The following is an 8,956-nucleotide window of genomic DNA, read 5'->3' as shown; positions in this document are numbered from 1 at the left end:
AAAAACAGAAATATAGACCAACAGAATAAGATAGAAAGCCCGGAAATAAACTCATGCATCTATGGGTACCTTATTTTTGACAAAGGAGGCAAGAATATAAAATGGGGCAAAGACAGCCTCTCCAATAAGTGGTACTTGGAAAACTGGACAGCCACATGTGAAGGAGTGAAATTAGAACACTTCCTAACACCATACACAAAGATAAACTCTAAATGGATTAACGACCTAAATGTAAGACCAGAAACTATAAAACTCTTAGAGGAAAACATAGGCAGGACACTTGATGACATAAATCAAAGCAAGATCCTGAATGACCCACCTTCTAGAGTAATGGAAATAAAAACAAAAGTAAGCAAGTGGGACCTGATTAAACTTAGAAGAAAAGCAAAGGAAACTATAAGCAAGGTGAAAAGATAACCCTCAGATTGGGAGAAAATAATAGCAAATGAAACAACCAACAAAGGGTTAATCTCCAAAATATACAAGCAGCTCATGCAGCTCAATACAAGAAAAACAGACAACCAATCAAAGAGTGGGGAAAAGAACTAAACAGACATGTCTCCAAAGAAGACATACAGATGGCTAACAAACACATGAAAAGATGCTCAACATCACTCATTATTCAGTTCAGTTCAGTCGCTCAGTCGTGTCCAACTCTTTGCGACCCCATGAATCGCAGCACGCCAGGCCTCCCTGTCCATCACCATCTCCCAGAGTTCACTCAAACTCACGTCCATCGAGTTGGTGATGCCATCCAGCCATCTCATCCTCTGTCATCCCCTTCTCCTCCTGCCCCCAATCCTTCCCAGCATGAGTCTTTTCCAATGAGTCAACTCTTCTCATGAGGTGGCCAAAGTACTGGAGTTTCAGCTTTAGCATCATTCTTTCCAAAGAATACCCAGGGCTGATCTCCTTTAGGATGGACTGGTTGGATCTCCTTGCAGTCCAAGGGACTCTCAAGAGTCTTCTCCAATACCACAGTTCAAAAGCATCAATTCTTCGGTGCTCAACTTTCTTCACAGTCCAACTCTTGCATCCATACACCACAGGAAAAACCATAGCCTTGACTAGATGGACCTTTGTTGGCAAAGTAACGTCTCTGCTTTTGAATATGCTATCTAGGTTGATCATAACTTTCCTTCCAAGGAGTAAGCATCTTTTAATTTCATGGCTGCAGTCACCATCTGCAGTGATTTTGGAGCCCCCAAAAATAAAGTCTGATACTGTTTCCACATCTATTTCCCATGAAGTGATGGGACCAGATGCTTATTATTAGAGAAATGCAAATCAAAACTACCATGAGATATCACTTCACACTGGTCGGAATCAGTTCAGTTCAGTTGCTCAGTCGTGTCCAACTCTTTGCGACCCCATGAATCATAGCATGCCAGGCCTCCCTATCCATCACCAACTCCTGGAGTTTACCCAAACTCATGTCCATCAAGTCAGTGATGCCATCCAGCCATCTCATCCTCTGTCGTCCCCTTCTCCTCCTGGTCAGAATAGCCATCATCAAAAAGTCTACAAACAATAAATGCTGGAGAGATTGTGGAGAAAAGAGAACCTTCTTTCACTGTTGGTGGCAATGTAAATTGATACAACCACTATGGAAGACAGTATGGAGATTCCTTTAAAAGCTAGGAATAAAACCACTATACGATCCAGCAATCCCACTCCTAGGCATACATCCTGAGGAAACCAAATTTGAAAAGGAATATGTACCCCAATGTTCATTGCAGCATTATTTACAATAGCTAGAATGGCGAAGCAACCTAGATGTCCATTGACAAATGAATGGATAAAGAAGTTTTGGTACATATACACAATGGAATATTACTCAGCCATAAAAGGAATACATTTGAGTCAGTTCTAATGAGGTGGATGAACCTAGAGCCCGTTATACAGAATGAAGTAAGTCAGAAAGAGAAAGATAAATATCGTATACTAATGCATATGTGCGAATCTAGAAAGATGGTACCGAAGAATTTATTTGCAGGGCAGCACTGGAGAAACAGACATAGAGAACAGACTTATGGACGGGGGAGAGGGCAGGAGAGGGTGAACTGTATGGAGAGAGTACCGTGGAAGCTCACACTACCATATGTAAAATAGAGAGCCAATGAGAATTTGCTGTATGTCTTAGGGAACTCAAACAGGGGCTCTGTATCAACCTAGATACAGAGGGGTGGGATGGGGAGGGAGCTGGGAGGGAGGTTCAAGAGGGAGGGGACGTATCTATGGCTGATTCACATTGTGGTTTGACAGAAAACAACAAAATTCTATTAAGAAGTTATCCTTCAATTAAAAAACAAATCAATTTTTTAAAAAAGCATCAACTCTTCAGCTCTCAGCTTTCTTTATGGTCCAGCTCTCACATCCGTACATGACCACTGGAAAAACCATAGCTTTGACCATACGGACCTTTGTTGGCAAAGTAACATCTCTGCTTTTTAATATGCTGTCTAGTTTGGTCATAGCTTATCTTTCCAGGAGTAAGCGTCTTTTAATGTCACGGCTGCAGTCACCATCTGCAGTGATTTTGTAGCCCAAGGAAAGAAAGTCAGCCACTGTTTCCCCATCTATTTCCCAGGAAGTGATGGGACCAGATGCCATGATCTTCGTTTTCTGAATGTTGAGCTTTAAGCCAACTTTTTCACTCTTCACTTTCACTTTCATCAAGAGGCTTTTGAGTTCCTCTTCACTTTCTGCCATAAGGGTGGTGTCATCCGCATATCTGAGGTTATTGATATTTCTCCCGGCAATCTTGATTCCAGCTTGTACTTCTTCCAGCCCAGCGTTTCTCATGATGTACTCTGCATAGAAGTTAAATAAGTAGGGTGACAATATACAGCTTTGATGTACTCCTTTTCCTATGTGGAACCAGTCTGTTGTTCCATGTCCAGTTCTAACTGTTGCTTCCTGACCTGCATATAGGTTTCTTAAGAGGCAGGTCAGGTGGTCTGGTATTCCCATCTCTTTCAGAATTTTCTACAGTTTATTGTGATCCACACAGTCAAAGGCTTTGGCATAGTCAATAAAACAGAAATAAATGTTTTTCTGGAACTCTCTTGCTTTTTGATGATCCAGCGGATGTTGGCAATTTGATCTCTGCTTCCTCTGCCTTTTCTAAATCCAGCTTGAACATCTGGAAGTTCTCGTTTCACATACTGTTGAAGCCTAGCTTGTAGAATTTTGAGCATTACTTTGCTAGCGTGTGAGATGAGTGCAATTGTGTGGTAGTTTGAACATTCTTTGGCATTGCCTTTCTTTGGGATTGGAATGAAAGCTGACCTTTTCCAGTCCTGTGGCCACTGCTGAGTTTTCCAAATTTGCTGGCATATTGAGTGTAGCACTTTCACAGCATTATCTTTTCGGATTTGAAATATCTCAGCTGGAATTCCACCATTTCCACTAGCTTTGTTCGTAGTGATGATTCCTAAGGCCCACTTGACTTCGTACTCCAGGATGTCTCATTCTAGGTGAGTGATCATGCCATCGTGGTTATCTGCATCATTGAGATCTTTTTTGTATAGTTCTGTGTATTCTTGCCATCTCTTAATATCTTCTGTTTCTTTTCAGTCCATTCTGTTTCTGTCCTTTACTGAGCCCATTTTTACATGAAGTGTTCACTTGGTACATCTAATTTTCTTGAAGAGATCTCTAGTTTTTCACATTCTATTGTTTTCCTCTTTCTGTGCATTGATTTCTTATCTCTCCTTGCTATTCTTTAGAACTCTGCATTGAGATGGGTATATATTTCCTTTTCTCCTTTGCCTTATGCTTCTCTTCTTTTCTCAGCTATTTATAAGGCCTCCTCAGACAACCATTTTGCTTTTTTGCATTCCTTTTTCTTGGGGATGGTTTTGGTCACCACGTCCTGTACAATGTTATGAACCTCCACCCATAATTCTTCACACACTCTGTCTACCAGATCTAATTCCTTGAATCTATTTCTCACTTCCACTGTATAATCATAAGGGATTTGATTTAGGTCATACCTGAATCATCTGTTGGTTTTACCTACTTTCTTCAGTTTAAGTCTGAATTTTGCAATGAGGAGTTCATGATCTGAGCCACAGTCAGCTCTTAGGGGGTGATGAAAATGGTCTAGAATTGTATAGTGTGATGGTTGCATAGCACCAAATGTACTAGAAGCCACTGAATTGTCCACTTCAAAATGACTGAATTTTCTTTGTGGATTCTATGTGGATTTCCTCTGGATGGAAAAAAAATGTTTGTTAGATTTTATAAACATTGCTTGTATTTATTGTGATGATTCAGTGAAAATTTTTCATTCATTGTTAATGTGTTCAATGTTAATATGTTTTCTAATGATACAGCACTCTTACTTCCCTGAAACAAACTTAATTTGGTGCAATTATTTTTGATACATATCGACAGATTTGATTTGTTAATGTTTTGATAATTTCATATTTCTGTTTCTAAATATGACTAGTCTGTATTTTTAAAAATTTCATTGTAACATCTGGGTTGATGTCTCAAGATTATTTGGGTAGCCTTCCTACTTCTTAATTACCTGAAATACTTTGATAAGATTTGGATTACCTGCTTGTTAAATATTTGATAGAACTTTTCTTTAAGCCATCTGCACTTTAGGATGGGGGTAGATCTTTAAACTGGTAATTCATTTTCTTTGCCGTTATTGGGCTATTTGGGTATTCTATTGTTTCTTGAGTGAGTTTTTTGCTTTGTTTGTTTTAGTGTTTTTTTGGCCTCGTGGCTTGCAAGATCTTACCTCCTCAACCAGGGATGGGACCCACACCCCCTGTGTTGAAAGTATGAAGTCTTGAACCACTGGACCACCAGGGAATTCCCTGAGGGAGTTTTGATGAGTTTAATTTTTAAGAGAATATTTTGTATTTGATTTAAGCTTTGAATTTGTTGGCAAAGTCGGTTGCAGTGTCTTCTTTTGATTTTAAAAATCTCTGTTTTGTCTGTGGTTATGTCTCATTGTTCATTCCTAACATTGTTTAGCACAGCCTTCTTTCCTCATTTCTTCTTCAATCTTGCCACAATATGACTTTTGTAGTTCATATTAGTTTTCAATTGTTGTGTAACAAGGTTACATCGAAACTCAGTGACAGAAAATCAGTAACTGGGGTTAGGAAATAGCTGGATTTGGTTTTCTTCATCCACTTTGGCAAGTGATTTTTTTTAAAAAGTGGCCAATTTTCTCTGTTTAATTTTAATGTGATTATTGCTTGCTATTGCTCTTGTTCAGTCCCTAAGTCATGTCTGACTTTTTGTGACCCAGTGGACTGCAGCACACCACGCTTCCCTGTCCTTCACCATCTCCCAGAGTTTGCTTAAATTCATGTCTATTTAGTCAATGATGCCATCCAATCATCTCATCCTCTGTCATCCCCTTCTCCTGTCCTCAATCTTTCCCAGCATCAGGGTCTTTTCCAATAAGTCAGCTCTTTGCACCAGATGGCCAAAGTACTGGAGTTTCAGTTACAGTTCAGTTCTTCCAATGAATATTCAGTGTTAGTTTCCTTTAGCATTGACTAGTTTGATCTCCTTGCAGTCCAAGGGACTCTCAAGAGTCTTCTCCAGCACCACAGTTCGAAAGCATTAATTCTTCAGCACTCAGCCCTCTTTGTGGTCCAACTGCAGCAGTCCAACTCGCTCAGTGGGACACGACTGAGCGGCTGAGTGCACAGCTCCAGCAGGGCCTGAGCCCCTCGCCTCAGCAGCCCAGGCCCATGGGCCTCCTGCTTTGTGTTCCTCCAGAGGGTGCCCCCCGTGAGGGCCCTTGTCTCAGGCGGGCCGGTGTGGGTGTCAAGACTGACACCCTGAGGCTCTGAGACCAGCCTTCCGGGCCTGTCCGTCCACATGCACTCTGCTTGTGTCCGGCTTCCTCATGAATTGGCTCCATGTTTTGTCTCTGCAAGTTCTGCGGCAGCAGGCCTGGGGCTCCTCATCATGGGGAACGCGAGAGCTGCAAGTCTCCTTTGCTTTACTTCTAAGATCTCTCTGGTCTTATCTTCAGCACGTTCACCATTCCCCTCTGTACTGGCTTTCTAGCATTGCCATATCAAAGCACTGCAGACTGGCTGGCTTACAGAACAGACGTTTAGTGGCTCAGTTCTTGAGGCCAAGGTGGCAGCAGAGGGGTGCCTACTGAGGTGTGAGGAGGGGAGTCTGTCCTGGCTTCTCCACTCACCCTGAGGGATGCTGGAGTCCTTAGCTTCACTAATCTCTGCCCACATCCTCACAGTGTCTTCTCCCGGGACGTCTGGTAGCTCCATCCTCTCCTCTTATGAGGACACCAGTCACAGTTAGGGCCCACCTTGCTGACCTCACCTCTCTCCAGATAAGGAAACACTTGGTGGTATATGGGGTTGGGACCACAGCACGTGACCAGCAGGGCTGGGGCACAGTTCCATCCATAAGTGTCCCTGTCACCCGGACTCAGCGGATACCTCACGAGTTCCAGGCTTTCACTGAACTCACCCACGGGACGCGTCTCAAGAGGACCTGCATGGTGGGACCCCTTCTCCCTCACCACCCAAGGTGGCATCCCCACACTCAAGGAGAGCCTCCTCAGTCGGGAGCTGGGCAGGGTCTTGCTGTGTGTGGGCCCTCCACACGCCTTGCACACAAGGGCGTTAGAAGCAGCTTTGGGGCAACACGCCGTGTTTCATGGAGTCCTAGACAGCCTGCTAGACCGTCGACTTTTATCCCACTTATGATCAAAGAGATGGGACCTGGTCCAGCAGGGGAGAGCACCACCCCATGGCCACAGCCCCCGTCCACCCCCTTGGAGCCCCCCACAGCCGGCAGTTCCCCTGATGGGAGGTGTTATGAGCCTCCTCCTCTCACAGCTGAAACCCTGAGGCTCGTACACAAGTTCTGGGGCGCTTTGCAGGCTGGATCATGAGCACTGTGGCATCCATCCGTTTCTGCTTCAGGTGCACCTTCAACGCTTTGTTGACCTGGCCGGCGTCTGGTTGGCAGCCTGGTGCTCCCTTCCAGCAGCTCATCGAAGTTTCCAGGCCCTGCATCAGTGGACCACGAGGTGATGCTGAGGTGGTACAGACCAAGACACCTGTAGCCTGGGGTGCAGTGACGAGCCCTGGGGGAGGCGCTGGCCTCAGAAGGTTGCTCAGGCAGTGGGAGTGAGGATGCGCTGTCCCTCCCAGTTGGTTCCAGTGCGAAGTGACCCGGAAGGGAGTGTGGCTCCCACACATGACAGATGCAAGTATTTAAGTTGAATTCAAGGCTGTGGACGTGGCATGTCCACGACAACCACGAGGTCCACCAGGGCCTCATGATCACAGCTCTGGGCACACGCAGTGGGGAGCCTGGGGCTTTGGGGCCGGAGCCCCGGTGCAAGGAGAGGTGCTCGGGACAGAGGGATGGGGTCAGGAACGTACCCCTGGGCGCAGAACATGCGGAGGGACATGTGCCCGTCTCAGCTGGACCTGGTCCCTCGCACTGGAGCTGCAGCTCGGGACCATGGTGAAAGGGCCCCTCCTGTGGGAGTCCGAAGTCCACTCAGGCTGTGGGAGCCTCCCCTCTCTGCCGCCCTCTCCCCACTGCACGTCCAGGGGCTGCGGTTCCTCCCCCGCTGACCTGCTGGCCCTCCAGCTCCCGGTGGAGGCAGATGGCCGCCCGACCCTGGGGTCCCAGCCCCAAGTCCTCCAGGCCCTGCCACCCGCAGCTGTGGCCGGCCTCTCCTGCTCCTCTGGCCTTCTCCTGGAGGGCTGGGAGGGGCCCCTGCCTTGTGCACCGCCCCTCCTGTCCAGGAGCAGGAGCCGGACCCAGGGCCCTGCCCTTGCGGGCCACAGTCTCCTGCCTCTCCCAGCCATGCCCTGCCTCCTTTTCTGCACTGCCTTCCCAAGATCCCTGAGGGGCTGCCCCTTCCCTGCCTCAGACTCCACACCTGCCCCCTCCTCCCACCTGCCACAACCCTCTGCATGGCCATTTCTGCTGCCTGCCCACGCCCAAGCAGACCCTCAGGCACACTGACCTCAGTGGTGGTGAAAGTGGGGAGCGGCCCGCGTGCCCTGATGCCGGTGAGAGCAGCCAGAGCCACTCCTGTTCAGCCAGAAGCTGCATCTGAGGCTGCCTTTCAGGCCTGTGGAGGACACAGCTTTCCTGGGGGGCGCCCACGATGTGCCTGCAGGGACCACTGAGCCCAGGGAGAGTGGATGGCCCACAGCAGTGATGGACACGGGGCACATGGCTGGTGTCCACACTGCCCACTGGTTTAGAAATTATGCAGGATCTGAACAACATTCAGAGTGGCTCAGAGATAGGATCTTTTCTTATTCACAGAGAGAAAAGGAAAATATTAACTTTTGGCATTAGAAAAATTCTAGCATTCCTTAAGAAGCCTGGACTGCAGGGGCAACCGGTCTGGTGACCTTGTGGCGGGGTCTGGTCTCTTCCCGAAAGAACCAACACATTCCAGTCTTCTTGGGCCCATCTCTGTAGAGGGCTGTTAGGGAGGCAGAGCTGAAGCCCCAGGATGTATTCTGGGTACACACGCAGGTCCAGCTGAAGGGCTGGGGCTCCTCCCGGGCCCTCCTTCCAGGGGGTGAGTCCTCCTGGGAGGGGGCTTCACCGGGAGGTGAGAGCAGAGCTGGCCGGGTGGGGTGGGTGCTGTCCCAGGTCCAGGCCCGCCCTGCACTGTGGGGAGACAGGGGTGAGCTCCTTCAGGCCTCCTTGCCCGCCAGCCCAGCCTTGGTCTGCAGGGCAGTTCTCTGCAGGCTATTCCGGGTCCTTAGGGCCATGCTCCAAGGTGGGGACGGGTGAGGGGTGTTGGTGCATCAGAGGCGGGAGCCTGTGGCCTGGGTGCCCTGGACTGGTCCTGAGAACGCAGGGAATACGTGTGGGACAGGCACGTGTGGAGGGCTGGTCAGTTCCTCCCATGCCTCCATCCAGTGGTCTCCCTCCTCGAATGCAGAAGGGTGGGGGTGCAGACCCC

This window comes from Bubalus bubalis, chromosome 7 (assembly GCF_019923935.1).
Source record: "Bubalus bubalis isolate 160015118507 breed Murrah chromosome 7, NDDB_SH_1, whole genome shotgun sequence".
Lineage (NCBI taxonomy): Eukaryota > Metazoa > Chordata > Mammalia > Artiodactyla > Bovidae > Bubalus > Bubalus bubalis.
The sequence above is the reverse complement of the archived record's forward strand: the minus strand, read 5'-3'. Positions refer to the sequence as shown.